Source organism: Echinops telfairi, unplaced genomic scaffold (genome assembly GCF_000313985.2).
Source record: "Echinops telfairi isolate 266 unplaced genomic scaffold, ASM31398v2 ScPeMD7_7469;HRSCAF=8507_1, whole genome shotgun sequence".
Classification (NCBI taxonomy): domain Eukaryota; kingdom Metazoa; phylum Chordata; class Mammalia; order Afrosoricida; family Tenrecidae; genus Echinops; species Echinops telfairi.
In genome coordinates this window covers 100,373,520-100,388,017 of record NW_022111373.1, presented here as the reverse complement: position 1 = coordinate 100,388,017, position 14,498 = coordinate 100,373,520, and the positions used below count along the sequence as shown (strand labels likewise).

Sequence of the window (14,498 nt, the reverse complement as noted above, 5' to 3'; positions counted from 1 at the left end):
ACCAGAAGAAGAATCAGTGCATTTGAATTGTATAGTGCTGGTAACGAATAGTGGAAGTACCATGGACTACTAAAAGAAGAAACAGCTCTCTCTTGGAAGAAGTACAACAAAAATGCTCTGATAGGCAAAGATGCTGGGGCTTTGTCTCATGCACTTTGGATATGTTAACAGGAGAGACCAGTCCTTGGAGAAAGGCATTTACTTGGTATGTGGAGGAGCCATTCAAAAGAGGCAAACCCTTGGGCCGTGGTGAGACTTGTCTAATTGTGGGGTGATGGGGCCTAGCATCGCCATGCGAGAGCTGAATGGGGCCTTCTCTGTCCTCAGGGAGCATTTCCAACTTTAGCTAATACTTCATATTTCTGTTCCCCTGAGGCACTCTGAAGTTCCCCCAAGAAGACAGCTTGAATCTGGACCCCTCCCAGGATGTTGTGGAGGCTTCTGAATTGACCCTGAAAGCTGGCCCTGCTTGTGACCAATAATGGACCTGCCGTATGGGTGCTTCTGAAGCCTCAGTGCCCTTTTTGGCCAAGATCAAGGGCCCACTTTTGATTATGCTCACTCTCACTAACTGAGGTCTACACTAACCTCAGTCACCCACCTGTGTCCCTGTTCCCCAGGAGGCCATTTAGCTTCTCAAGCCCTGCTCTACAGTCCAGAACAATCTCCTCATGGTGTGTCCTGTGCTGATGTAGTACTTTGGCCCAAGGCCATCAATGGCAGAAATTGTCAAGCAGAATCCCCTGTGGAACAAGTAAGCAAGTACCTCCCGGCAAAGCCCTGCTTCCACACAGCCATCCTTGTGCCTCAATGTGCTGAGGAACACCACCTCCGTGGGCTGGCTACCACCCTTGTCCCTTTATGCAACACCAGCAGTGTGTTATGGCACCTGGGTCATCCACCAGGCTGGAAACAGAGCATTGAACAGGGCAAAGCTGCTGGGCACTGGGATGAGAGAAACCCTGTGGGAAGATGAGAGGGCTTACCTGTTTCTGTACCATGTGAACCTCCTTCCAGAGATTGAATGCAATGCTGTACATGTGCGATCCCTGGGGGCTCCAACATGTCATGTAGCCATGAACAAGATTGTATACAGCCTTCCGTACCCCCAGTATTTTAGGGGGGTTTCAGCACTCACTCCTGTGGGGTACCTGAAGATGAATGACTTCCCAGTGAATACTGGGACTGGATCGATGAAGCTGATGACAGTGTGACCAGGATGCACCTAAAAAAGTTGAAGATCACTCACCCTGCCACCTCCGTGGGACACTATAAAATGGTGAAGCACCAAAGAAATAAAGACAGTCAGGAAAAGTCACAGGTTTGACCTCCTGGTCCCTACCCTGAATTCCTGACCCCAGATGGGATGAACTCACTGGCATACTGATGGGGCTGGAGAGCTGGGCCTGGTGTATTGCCATGCTCACAGCAGACATTGGAACTGACTTCCAGGGTCCCTAAGCACCATCTAGTCCCCTATCTTCCCCTTGGGTCTTCCCAGGCCTTCTGTCAAAGATGCTGCATTGCCAGCACACAACCAGACCTGGCCCTTCACCTGCTGCCCACCACACAGACCCCCATGGTTCACAGTGACCCCTCCTCCCGTTCACCTCAGTCATGAGAATGAATCAGAGGTGTCATACTCTCCCCACCTGCAGCCCCTTGCTGACCTTTGGAAGGATGTGAGAGACAGCAACTCGAGGGCTGTGCCAGCAGGTAGGGGCTTCTTCTCACTGCTGGACTGGAGCTGGGCTCCTCTAGATCTGAAGGATCCACTTTCTAGAGTGACCTACCAGGGCTCATGACTGTGAATCCCTGAGGTCAAGATTTTATGTGATGATTCCTGGGATTGCCCTGCCCCTGAAGTAGGACCAAGGCTAGTCTCCAAGCCTCCTTTCTCTTCCATGGACAGAGAGAGATCTGGCTTTTCCTCTGGCCTCCTGTGAATATTTATCCTATATATTGTTCCCAGAAGTGGGCTTGGTAAAGGAAGGCCCTCCCTGGACATTTTCTGCCTGCTAGAGTAGCTCCCTCTCCTGATTCTGGCTCAAGGGGGGTGGAAGTTTGATATCTTTCATAATAAAGAACTTGGTCTTTAAAAAAAAAAAAAGGAGAACCTTCACAAGATGGATGGACACAGTAGCCACAATAATGGATGCAAATATAAGAACCATTGTGAGGATGATGCAGGGCTAGGCAGTACTTTGTTCTGGGGCACCTAGGACTGACTAGATGGCACCTGGCAACAAAAATAAACATACTTGCCTTGCTAGTATACCATTTCTTTGATAATTAATAGTTAATTTTCAGTAGAATGGAGTAAGATGATTGCCCCAAATGTTTTAAAACAGATTTTGCTAGCATTCAACCTACCATCTTTGTTTATGGAATTTTCTCCTAATTATATAAATAGGACTTCACACAGAGGCAGTACAATGTGAGTTATGAGTTAACAACTACAGTAGAAAGAGAATGTTATTTTTTGGTGTGTGTGTGTGTGTGTGTGTGTTTTCTATTTAAGTTGCCTTGCCTTTCAGACAGGTTGTTTTACTTAGCAGCAAAAGAAGACCCTTGACTTTACTTCTAGTTCAAAGCCTAATCATCATTTAACATCTACTTTGGGGGCAATTGAAGCTGTCTTGCTGACTGCATGACTTGGGATGAATGTTTAAAGGACCGTCCAGCCATGTGCAATTTCATCCGAGGCAGGTATTGTCATGTCTATTTGAAGCGATTGTGAATAGTCCTCCCTAAATATTTTTAATACCATTTGATAGGTATCATTGATTTTTTATGAAAACCACCAGGCCACTTCCTCTTTTGACTGTGTTTGGAATTACTGTACAGATCTCTTTCCCAGCCTCTGGCAGAAGCTTGTGATGTAAATAAGTTCATATGGCTGACTGAAAAGGAAGAAGGTGTGTATTATGAGACCCGATACATCAAAGGGGGTATGCATGTCTTTGACTGAAATTAATAACAGAAGTGCTTTAGGTAGACACCTCTAAGATATTTCTAGACTATAGCCTGCTTTCTCCTTCCATGAGTACTCTTTTCGGCTTCCATCTATACCTCCTATTCAAAGAATACTGTAAAACCAATGTGAACTATGAAAGCCATGATAAAAAAAACTTGAATAACTGAGAAAGAGAATGTGAGTTAAGGAGATGATAATACGCCCACGTCACAGATACATTTCTAAAAGTGTTCATTTGCTTATATAGAAGTCTACATGTGTCACTACTTTAAAAATTCTCTCATGGGACAACTTAATGTCTTACAAGCCTGCTCTTGATAAGTTTTCTTAGCTGTAGGCTGAAACTGACTTTCAGAAGCATTCAGTCAATGCCTTATAAAGCCGACATTGTATAAAATCTAATTCAGGCTTCTATGCCTGGGTTTTGCTTACATTTAGAAATAATTGTTAAATTTTTTTAATGAAATTACTACAAAAATTCTTAGCACAGAAGATTAAAAACCTCCTAATCCTTTAAGACAGCCATTGTCAACATCACTGCTGTCTCCCTTACCTATTGCTGCTATAACAGAAATACTAACAGCATGGCTTTACTGCACTGAAATTTATTTTCTCCCAGCGTAAGAGACTAGAGGTCTGGATTAAGCATGCCAACTCTCGGGAAGACTTTCTTTTTGTGTTTATTTAATTTCAGCATCTGTGAGCCTGATGTTCCTTGAAGATATCCAAGTGTCATAGCACCAGTCTTCTCTTGGGTGGAGGAGGTTCTTGGTGTGGGAGCCCTATGTCTAAAGGATACCTATGTTCCTGGTTCTTCTCTCTTGGTGGTAGTAGGTCTCTCTGATCTGCTCATTCTTTTATGTCTCAGAAGAGTTTAATTCACTAATATAACTACCTCTAATCCTGCTTTCGCATGCTGGAGATTGAATAAAGAAGACCAGAGAGGAATTGATGCATCAGAATGGTAGTGCTGGAGAAGAGTCTGAAGGCTATCACAGACTCCTAAAAGGACAGCCCAAGCTACCTTGAAAGAAGCAAGTGCTCCTTGGAGGCAAGGATGGTGAGACTACGTCTTACATACTTTGGACATATTGTGAGGAGAGACCAGTCTCTGGAGAAGGACATCCTGTTTGGTAAAGTAGAAAGACAGTGAAAAGAGGAATGCCATCAAGGAGATGGACTGACACTGTGACTGCAGCAATGAGCTCAAGCCTGGGAACAATGGTGAGACTGGCACAAGAACGGGCTGGGATTCGGTCTGCTGTGCATAAGGTCTATGGATCGGGACCAACTCTATGGCAAATGACAATAACAACAATCTCGCCTTATACACGTCACAAAGATTGGGATTTACAACACTTAGGATAATACATAAGATCACAAAGTAGAAGAGAATTATATGATAATGGGCACAAAAACCTAACCAAATTAATATATTTTGGAGGGCACAAAGCAATCCGTAACAACTTCATATCATTATTTGTGATACCAAATATTTTTCCATTCTTATGCAAATATCTATTATCACTATATTTCCTTTTAACAAAATTATTTTCCGGCCCATTTTTGACCAACATTGAGAAACAGAATATTTCACCCATTCTCATTCCATTTTAAAGCAGAAAGAAAATGTTCACATCCTTAATGTGTTTGGTCATGCAGTTCATAGAAATCTGCTGATAGTCTCCCAAAGAATGCTATTCAATTTTACACAATAACATTCATGATTGACATTTTTTTCATTTGGGATATTTTAATAAGTATGATCTAATAAAGTTTACTATAAAAAATTATGGCAAGTGAACAAGGTTCTCTACTGATTTTATTTAAAGATAAGCATGCAGAGTAAAAGGATTAGAACTTTATAAAACCTTTAAAATTAAATTTAAATAAAACAGATTAACTTTGTGGTTAACATTAATAATAGTCAAAATAATGTGTTGGGAAAATGATACATATTCACTAACCATTTGCCACGGAGTTACTTCTAATGTACGGTGGCCCTGTATGGATGAGAGCCCAACTGTGCTCCAAAGTGTTTTCGATGGTTAATTTTCTGGAAACAGGTCTACCAAGCCTTTCTTCTAGGGTGCTTCGGGGTAGACTTGAGTCTCCAACTTTTCTGTTACCAAGGTTCTTTTAGAGTGTTGAAGTAAGGAATGTTATTTTGGTTTTATTCCTAACAGTACTCCAAAAAGCATGAAATAAATATTTATTTTCAGAAAGTTTGCCCTTTAGAGTTTATTACCATTGAAGTAGAAACTGAGCTGGATCTCTGGATCTCTCTCTGGTGATGTTAAAGGCTATTTCTATTTGTTTGAAAAAATAAATCAACCCATTATTACCTTTCTATAGAATTAGAAGCATAGATTTGATTTTTTATAAGGATCCTTGCAACACTAAAATCAATCTCTGGATGATTTTGGAAAAACTGCTAAGGAAAGCAAACTGTTGAAAGAACAAAAACTTCCAAATTCAGAGGCTTAACCTAAGAAAAGTTCATTTGCATGGCCACGATATGACCAAATTCAATGAGCTATTCCATGCAACTTTCTTCCATATGTCCGCAGGGGGCAGGCTTGTTATTCGCTAGGTGATGAAGTTCAAATCCACAAAGAAATAGAACACAAAGAGAAAACAGCCACTGTTTTAAAACACCTTTAGCTGAGAATGACGCACCTTATTTTCACTGAGTTGGTTTCTATTGGTGAGAACTACTCATATGATCTCATTTAGATGTAAAAAAGGCCTGAGAAATGTAGTCCTTGCCTGGGCTGACACCTGCATCATCAATACTACATATGGAAGGTGGAGTGAAAAATTTGACAGATTGTTAATCCCAAACACCATTCTAACTATAGTCTTCAAGTGTATGGAAAGAATCTAAATAGGACTTCTGGCAAGATGGCATGCAGGTAAGCAGCTTGCATCAATAGCTCTGTGGTGATCAGCAAATTCACCGAGTATGAGACTGAGTTGGGGATTCAGGAAAAGGAGAGAGGGACCAGACTTCAATGTAGTGTGCCAACCCTTGAGGGCAATATACCAGCATGAATCAGTAAACTAACAGAGAGGTCTGCAGGGCTGGCCCCTATCCCAGCTATGTCAACACCCTCCCCAGAAGAATTCAATACAGAGGACAGCACTGAAGATACAGCCCGTGGAAAGTGGTAGGTCTGCCCAGACCACATGGGGTCAAATTAAGAGGGAGAGAGAGAGAGAGAGAGAACAGCATCTTGGCCCAAGAAGCTTTGAGGGAGACATTCCTGCTCAGAGAAGTCAATGCACAGAGAGGACCATAGGGTCAGCCTCACGAGGAGGAACGGTGTCCTCTTACTGTGACAACACTGGAGACACCGTGCGGGAATTGTGCCCGGGCTGACCCCCTCCCCCAAACACACACACCAGGGCATAACATGAAGGGACCACACCAGAGAAGCAAGGGGAGCAAAGCAGCAAAGTCCCTGAGGAATTCTGAAAATAGACTTCAGATTCCATGGGTAGGGTTTGGCACTGAATCAGACCCAATCAGAAAACATTCATAAGGGTCAGCCGACAGGCCTGGAACTATTCATAGACTACTTTTCCCCCCTTTCTTTTCTTGTCTACCTCTATAAGGTAGACAGGATAAACAATCCAAAGGAGAAAACAATGGGAGCGATGGTTCTGTGGGGACAGGGGAGAGGAGGAGATAGGGAAAAGGGATGGGGGAGCCAACAAGCCCAGGGGCAAGGGAAAAAGAGAGATCTAAAACTGAATGTCTGGTGGGGTTCGATAAAGTACAATGTAGCAGAGAGGAAGTACAGAGAGTTGAATGAAGGTCGAATATGATAGTGGAACAGGGAGGAAGTAAAAGGAAAGAGAGGAAAGAACTAGGAGGCAAAAGACATTTATAAAGGTATAAATATAGGCATGTACATATGTAAATATATTAATATAGAATTATAGGGATATAGGTTTATATATGTATATTTATAGGTTTAGTATTGAGGTAGCAGTCAGACATTGGGCCCCACTCAAGTCCTCCCTCAATACAAGAATGCTTTGTTCTAATAACCTGGCATTCCGTTATGCTCACCTTCCCAACATGATCACTAAAGACAAAATAGGTACATAAACTAATGTGGTGAAAAAGCTGATAGTTCCCGGCTATTAAAAGATATAGCATCTGGGGGCTTAAAAGCTTGAAGTTAAACAAGTGGCAATCTAGCAGGGAAGCAACAAAGCCCACATGGAAGAAACACACCAACCCGTGGGATCGCAAGGTGTTGATGGGATCAGGTATTAGGCATCAGAAGAACCAAAAAACCCAGACTATTTTGATGTGAATGAGGGGGATTGGAATGAAGAGACCTAAAGCCCATCTGTATGTAATTGGACATCCTCTCACAAAAGGGTCACAAGGAAGGGATGAGCCAGTCAGGGTGCAGTATAGACAAGACAAAACACACAACATTCCTCTGGTTCTTTAAAGCCCCCCCCCCTATCAAGACACCAGTTCTATCTTACAACTCTGGCTAGACCAGAGCATGTAAATTGGTACAGATAAGAGCTCTTGACACACAGAATCCAGGACAGATAAACCCCTCAGGATCAATAATGAAAGTGCAATACCCTGAGAGTAGGGGGAAGGTGGGAGGAGAGGGGGGGAAATGGGAAACCGATTGCAATGATGGACCTACAATACCCGCCCCCCCACACACACACACACACAGGGAGATGAACAACAGAAATATGGGTGAAGGGAGACAGCGGATGGCGTAAATTATGAAAATTAAAATAATGTATAAATTATCAAGGATTCATGAGGGTGGGAGGTTGGGAAAGGGAGGGGGAAAAAGACAACGTGATACCAAGGGTTCAAGTTGAAAGACATTTTGGAAATGATGATGGCAACATATGTACAAATGTGCTTGATACAATTCATGTATGGATTGTTATAGGAGTTGTAAGACTCCCCCAATAAAATGATTCATTAAAATTTTAAAAAATTTAAAGAATCTATATAAGCCGAAAATAGATCCTGAGAAAATTCAGTAAATATCAATACACTCAAATGGCTTATACTCATGGAGCACCAAAGAGTGTAATTGTTAGACCTGATAATTTCCCAAACAGATGAAGTTCTATAAATACATTGTAGAAAATCATGGTTTCAGACATAACATGACATAATAAAGAACCGTAAAAGGATCTCATGTCTTGCAGCAATTTACCTACTGTTCAGGATATTAAATTGCCTTTTAACCAAAGCTTGTTTGAAAAGAGTATTTAAAGACGTTATTTGAAAGAGTAAAGACGTTATCAATTAAGTTAACCTGAGGTGATACTAACCTAATCTGAGGGGTATGTTTATTAAAGGTTAGAAGGCACACACACACACACTCACACAGAAGAAGAAGGGACAGAAATGTGAAGGTGCATCTACAAGTCAAAGAATGCCAGAAACAAGCAGAAGTTGGAACAGAGAAGAAAATGCATTTCCTTAGAAACTTTAGAGGGAGTATCGCCCAACTGACACATTGATTTGCATTTGTTGCCTCCAGCATTAGGTGACAATAAGTTACTGTTTTGAAAGCCACCAACTTTACTATAGCAATTCTGAGAAATGATAAATACATTCACTCAAAGCAGTTCCATCACTTCCAATAGTAAGACACATTGGCCCACTTCCATCTAAGTCCAAATCAGTCTCTGCCAGCATTCTTTCTTGTTCTAACAATGATATTTTTAAAACTTCTCTTCTCAATGTTGACTACACAAATTTCTGTTCTAAGAGAAAAAGGAAAATGTAATACTCTTTTTCTAAAAGCCTGCTATTTTGTTTAGCTCCAGTAAAGGCACTAAGATATAAGGCTTTTCTTCATTATCTCTCCCTCATTTTGTCATTCACATTTTCCAGTCATTATTCTAAATGAAAAATCATAGACCTGACACACTGACAGAATAAACATGTTATGGAAGGACATACTATATAACGAAAGCAAAAGGTCATTAAAAAGACAAGAAAGAAGAAAAAGATCAAAATAGATTTCAGATGAGACTCTGAAACTTGCTCTTGAATGTACAGTAGCTACAACAACTCAAAAACACAAGTATTACAATGAAACGTGCAAAGATGTAGAGTTAAAAAGGCAAAAAGGAAGAATAGGCTTAAAATATCTAAAGCTGAAAGAAGTGAAGGAAATGATCCCAGCCTCTAATTTCAATATTGATGGATTCTATGGGTAAAATAGTAAATGATGGAGGAGGCATTTTAAAAAGATGTAAATATACAGTCAGTGAACCAGTATAAACAAAAAAACCAAACTGATGGACATGCAAACATTTAAAGAAGTAGCATTTGATGAAAAACTGATGGTACTTAAAGAAGTTCAAGCTGCACTGAAGACAGTAGTGAAAAACGAGGCTCCAGGACTTCGAGGGAAGATGGCATCCTTGTAGGAACAAGTGTCCACAGCTCACAGTGAGTAGTTGTCAGATTTTTGGGTGGGGGCTAATTCAGGGAATTCTGACCCAGCCCTGGTCTCACAGCCCCCAGGGACTTTATAGTGATTTCCCCACAGCCAGCACAGGTGTGTTCACCACGATGCACGTCCCTGTTTTTTACTAGCACTGCAGCACGTGCCAGCACTCCCTGGTTCTCACAAGTCCCGGAGATTCCTGCCTGCCATGTTCCCATGTGACTCCCACCCCCCACCCTGACACATGTCATGGTCCTTGCATGCTCATGACCAGCCTGGGGCTGCTGTGTGCCTGTGACTGGCTCCTGTGATCTGTTTGCACACAGGTTCCCTGAGAGGCTCCCTTTCCTATTGTGAATGCTGGGCCATGAGACTGGCCTGAATGCTGATGCGCGACCTTAAAACAGGTCCATAGAGCAACTCCCTTTCCTACTGTGAATGCCCGGCCTTGAAAATGGCCTGATTGGTGCTTGCATGACCTCAGCATAAGTCCCCTGAACAGCTCCCACCCTGCAGTGGATCCTGAATGCCAGGCTGTCTGCATACGAGCTACCTGACTGGTGCCTGCTACTGATCTGTGCACAGATCCCCTGGGAGACTCCTGCCCCCACTGTGAACACAGAGTGGCTCTTTACCCCACTGTGGCCCATGAAAACTGATCTGCCTGTGTGCGATTGACCTACCTAGTGCCACCCTGCTGTTTGCTGCCAGAATGGCACTGCTGCACATGACCAGCACCTATGACCAGCCTATGCACAGGTCCCCTGAGTTCCTCCCTGCACCCTGTGGCCCATGAGTGCTGGCCTACACTGTGTGCAATTGACCTGCTCAGCGCCTCCCTCACTGCTCATAACCAGCCAGGTGCTGAGGCTCATTACTAGAGCCAGCAACAACATCCTATGCACATGTCCCCTGAAGTGCTCCCTGTACCTCGTGACCTGTGAGTGCTGGCCTGCACCAAGTGTGATCAGCCTGCACAGTGCCGCTCTCCCTGCCCACAACCACCCTGCCCATGCTGCCTGAGAGCTCCACCAATGCTGGCCTCCAAATAGACAACCCCAGCTATCTAGGGAGAAAGTCAACCTCCGTGAAACAGACACAGCTCAAGCTAGCAGCTTAGTTTTCTCCAGGTAGTCCCTAGAGCAATTCTTACTAGCCTCTGAGAAAGAAAACACAAGGCTCCTGGACTCCCAGGATAACAGTGCCAAGCTCCACTAAAACACCACACAGAAAACAACCCACATCAGAAGCCACTACAAAAAAGCAAGAGAAACAAAACGCAATGTATGAGGAGGACCTGAACCTAGTAATGTACATAGAAGGAGCAGACTTTGAATCATCACAGAAAGAAATCTCTAGACTACTATTTAATTATACAGTATATGAGGGAATCAATGCAGAAGAAGGATGAAAGAATAGAGGGGATAGAGTCCACATATCAAAGGGAAATTCAAGAGTTAAGGTACTATGCAATATGATCAAAGAATTCGGTGGGAGACCCCACCAACAGGCTGGAAGAAGCAGAGAACTGCATAAGATAGCCAAGCAGAATTCAACAAATGGGAAAAGCAATCAAACAAGGTAATCAAGAAGCTGAAGAAACCCTGAGAACAATGAGTGATGCAATGAAGAGGAACAATATTTGAATGATTGGAATACCAGAACAAGACATAACAAAAATTTGACCAAATGTACATAAAACAAATAATTCACCATGACCAAGTGGGATTCAGGGATGGCTCAAAATCTGAAAATCTATCAACATTATCTATCATATTGACAAGAAAAAGGACAAGAACAACATGATAATATAATTAGATACAGAAAAAGCATTAGAAACATGCAACAGTCATTCCTAATTAAGACAATTAAGAAGACATGGTTGGAAGGAAATTAGCTCAATATAATACAAGCTTTATATGAAAAACCAACAACCAGCCTTACAATCAATGGAGAAAAGACAAAAACATTCCCACTGTAAAAGGACCAGACAAGATGCCCCTTGTCCCCACTTTTATTCAACATCATCCTGGAAGTCCTAGCTAATAACATCAGGCAAAGGAAGGACATCAAATGTATTCATCTGGGGAAGGAAGAAGTGAAACTATCATTATTTGCTGATGATATGATTTTACATATTGAGAACCCCAAAGGCTCCAAGATAGAAGTTCTGGAAGTGATAGAGGAATATGACAGAGTGGCAGGGTACAAGATCAAGCAGATGAAGTCAATTGGATTGCTAGATACAACTGATGGGATTACAGAAAAAGAGATCAAGAAGGTGTGTGTACCCTTCAAAAGAGCCAAGCATAAATTGAGATGTCTAGGGATATACTTAACCAAACAAACAAAAGACTCGTATGAGGAAAACTATAGAACATTATTACAAGAAACCAACAGGGACATTAATAAATGGAAGAATGTCCCATGATTGTGGATTGGAAGACTCAATATTGTAAAGATGACAATTCTATGTAAGGTACTATAAGTTCAATTAAATCCCGATATAAATACCGACAGCATTTTTCAAAGAAATGGAAAAACTGACTACAAACTTCATATGGAAAGGGAAGAAGCCCACAATTGACAAAGAACTCCTCAAGAAGAAGAATAAAGTGTGAGGGCTTGCTTTACCTGACTTTAAAACTTTAATACAGCCACAGTGGGGAAAACAGCATGGGACTAGTATAATGATAAATACATGGACCAATGGATAGGAACAGATATGAAATCAGCAGCATACTAACAACTGATCTTCAAAAAGGGCCCCAAAAATATCAAATGGGAAGCAGATGCCATTTTTAACAAATAGTGCTGGGAAAACTGGATATCTGCCTGTGGGAAAATGAAGCAAGACCCTTACTTCACCCCATACACAAGAACAAATCCAAGGGTGATCACAGATATCGAGGTAAAACCCCAAGCTATCAGGATCATCAATGACAAACTTGGGACATATCTAAGAACCTTAGTGCAGGGAATACATGGGCTATCAGAAATAAGGAAAGAAAACACTCAGAGTTAAGATAAAATAGATGAGTGGGACAGACTAAATATAAAACAGTTGTGTGCATTGAAAGACTTCATCAAGAGAGTAATAAGAGAGCCCACAGATTGGGAAAAGATATCTAGCAATGACACATCAGACAAAAAGTTTATTCATAAAATCTGCTAAATTCTGCAAGCTTACAATAAGAAAAAGATGAATAGCCCACTAAGGAGGTGGGCAAAAGACCAGAACAGAAGATTGACAAGCTAGGAAACCTGAATGGCCAATAAATATATGAGAAAATGTTTCCAATCACTAGCCATCCAGGAAATGCAAATTAAAATAGCTATGAGATACCACCTAACACCTACAAAGATAGCCCCACTTAAAAAAAATCAGAAAGCAACAAATGTTGGATGGAATTTGGTGAAATGGGAACTCTCAACCACTGCTAATGGTCTTGTAGCTATGTACAACCACTGTGGAAAGCAATGTGACAATTCCTAAAACAGATAGAAATGGGGTTTACTTTGCCACCCAGCAATTCCACTACTGGGCATACACCCAGAAGAAATAAGAAACAGACCACAACCAGACATCTGTCCTCCAATGCTCATCACTATGCAGTTCACAATTATGAAGAACTGGAATCTACCTAAATTCCCATCAATAAACAGAAATCAATTAAAATGGATTTAAAAACTCTGTTATATACACATAATGAAGTACTACATATCCCCCAAAAATAGCGATGAAAAGATGAAACCCCTCATCTCATGGACAGAACTGGAGGATATCATGCTGAGTGAAGTTAGCCAAGTTAGCCAAGCACAAGGCTGAGGACAAGATACTCTATCAAGAGCCAGACCAAACTGAATGATGCATATGTCATCGAAGACAAAAAGAGAGAGAGAAAGAAAGAAAAAAAGATGCAGCTAGCACACACAACAAGAAAGCAGATGGATTTGGGGGCTCTTCTTAAATCCTACCTCAGAACAAGAATGGTTTATTCTAATAATGTGGCACTGTATGATACCTTCCCATGACTGCTGAAGACAAAATGGGTGCTTACGCAAATGTGGGGAAGAAAGTTGATGGTGCATGGCTATTAAAAGATTTAGCAACTGGGGTCTTGAGGGCTTGAAGTTAAACAAGCAGCCATCAAGCAGGGACGTAACAAAGCCCACATGAAAGAAGCACATCAGCCTGTGTGACCATTAGGTGTTGACAAGAATATGTATCAGAAGTTCAAAAACAAGCAATAAAGTTGACGTGAGGGAATAAAACCAAACCAAACAAAAACAAATTGACGTGAAAGAACATGGACAAAACGGAGACCCAAAATTCACCTGCAAGATAACTGAACAGTCCCTTATAGGAGGGCCACACAGAGGGATGATATATCCAGGGTGATGGATAGTACTGATAAAACACATAACTATCCTCTAGTTCTTTAATATTTCCTCTCCTTACTATTATGGACTTTATTTTACCTCATTAATTTAGTTAGATCTGTGGATATTCATTTGTATAATTAAGATCATTTGATGTATGAAAGCCAAGATAGATAACTCTTCAGAAATAGTAATGAGGTACGTGTGTTAGTCTGGGTAGACTAGAGAAACAAATCCACAGACACGCATATATGTATAAGAAAGAAGTTTACATACAAGAGCAATTGAAATTGAGGAAACATCCCAGCCCAGTCAAGATCAAGTCCATAAGTGCGATATTAGCCCATATGTCTGATAGCAATCTATAAAGTCCTCTTCAGACTCACGAAACACATGCAATGAAGTCAAATGTAGGACAATCACAGGCCAGTGGGTAGAAAGTCTTTGGGTCCAGTGGCGTTGTAAGCACCTCTGTGCTGGCAGGGGGTCTCTCTGTGGCTTCTCTGGCTTCAGAGGTCTGGTTGCATCCATGTGGCTTGTCTTCTGCGATGTCTCCCAGGAAGTGGCAGAGAGAGAGAGAGAGAGAGAGATGCCTCCAAGGCGGAAGTACCAGATTTCCCAGAATTCTCAGGAGAAGGCTATGCCCACACAGAAGTCTCATTGGCTATCTCCAG

At 41.8% G+C, this 14,498-nt stretch overlaps 1 pseudogene; it reads left to right on the top strand.

Moving 5' to 3' along the window:
• Positions 1 to 1,593, top strand: part of LOC115873750 — a 141,573-nt pseudogene extending 139,980 nt beyond the window's left edge.
• Positions 1,594 to 14,498: the final 12,905 nt, after the last annotated feature.